Source organism: Propithecus coquereli, unplaced genomic scaffold (genome assembly GCF_000956105.1).
Source record: "Propithecus coquereli isolate 6110/MARCELLA unplaced genomic scaffold, Pcoq_1.0 Scaffold154, whole genome shotgun sequence".
Classification (NCBI taxonomy): Eukaryota; Metazoa; Chordata; class Mammalia; order Primates; family Indriidae; genus Propithecus; species Propithecus coquereli.
The window spans coordinates 3,186,349-3,188,144 of NW_012139858.1; positions in this window are offsets into that span (position 1 = coordinate 3,186,349).

The window sequence follows — 1,796 nt, forward strand, 5'->3', positions numbered from 1 at the left end:
TTTCCAGGGCCTATGTAAGGCTCTTGTCCAGTTTGAGGAAGGCTTAAAGTGCCTCCAACAGAACTTGTTTACAAAGTATTTTAATAAATAGCAGTAATTAAATTGCCAACAAAAATCTTGGCAGTATTGTGCTATGGTTTTCATTGTAGAGGTTTTATGTCTTTTGTTAAATTTCTTCCTAGGTATTTTGTTAATGTTAACGCTTTTAAAAAGTTCTGCCTTCCCAATATGTATGGCTTTTATTATTCTTACCTTTTTATACTGGAAGGACCTCCAGTGTAACATTGAAGAGTAGCAGTGAAAGTGAACAACCTTGCCTTACGCACAATCTTAGGGGAAAAGTAGTCAATATTTCTCCATTAAGTATGCTATTATCTTTGTTTTTCCTAGATGTCTTTTATCAAGAAGTTTCCTTTTAGTCCTAGTTTACTAAGAAGTTTTTGTTTTTAAATCATAATGGTTATGGAATTTTATCAGAGACATTTTTTTTTGCATTTATTGAGATGATCATATGGTTTTCCTCTTTTATTCTGTTAGTGTGACAAATAGCATCAATTAATTTTTTCAAGTGTTAAAGCAACCTTGCATCCCTAGAATAAACCCCACTTAGTCATGATGTATTATCCTTCCTTTTTATGTATTACTGCTTTCAACTTGCTAATATTTTGTCAAGGATTTTTGCATTAGGAGAGATGTTAGTCTCTCTCTTTTTTTTTTCCTGTCCACAGTATTTGTTAATTGTTTATTTTCAAGAGAAACTATTCCTTAATAGCCCAGGAACATAAGTCAATGACAAATTCTATGTAATTCAACTCAAAGAAATTCTTTATGTTCCAAAATCACTTTGTACTCTGAAAGATACCAGCCTTCCTCATCTCCTCAAAATCTTTTATGAAATCATAATTTCTATAGAATTCTGCATATGCCTTCTTTCTTGGTTTAGCCACAACAAACTTATAGAGAGCTGCAACCCCCAGGGATAAAATAAATGCTACAACAATATGAAATCACAGATGCCCGGCCAGTGGGCCACGCATCTGAGGTTTTGTCAAAGCATAGGAAGCCATGGTAGTTACTGTCCTTGATAGGTACGTCAACCTAGAGGGGCATAGGCCAATGGATGAACTCCTCCAACAAAGCCTAAGGTCTTTGAGATGTTGGTCTTGATTTTTCTTTTCTTGTAATGTCTTTGTCAAGTTTTTCACAGGGTTATCTTGGCTTCACAAAAGGAGTTGAGAAATATTTCTGTTTTCTAAAGGAGTTTGTGTAAGATTAGTAGTATTTCTTCCTTGAATGTTTGTTAGAATCCCAATGAGAAACCATCGGGGCCTGTAGTTTTCTTTGAGGGAAGAACTTTTGCTTATCAACTCAACTTTTAAAATTAATACAGAGTTATTCATATTTTCAATTTCTTTTGTATCAGTTTGGTAAGTTATGTTTTTCAGGGAACTTTTTCCTTTCATCTAACTTGTCAAGTTTATTGGCAGAAAGTTGGCATCTGTGGGATCTGTGGTGATAGCCCTTCCTTCATTTGCAATGTTGGTAATGTGTGTTTTCCCTCCTTTTCTCCTCTCTTGAGCAAACTGCAGCATTCTCAAAGAGCACGATGGATGATCTTCTTTCAGTACAGAGTGGCTAACACCTTTTTCCCTTTTCTTCTATTCCCTATCCTCCACACACTTCCCCTCCCCTTACAGATAAGACAGACACTATTTGGGAGATCCCTCATTTTCCCAATGATAGGTTTCCCAAAATGTTTTTTTGATAACCAAAGTATATAGACTTTGGGAAATATA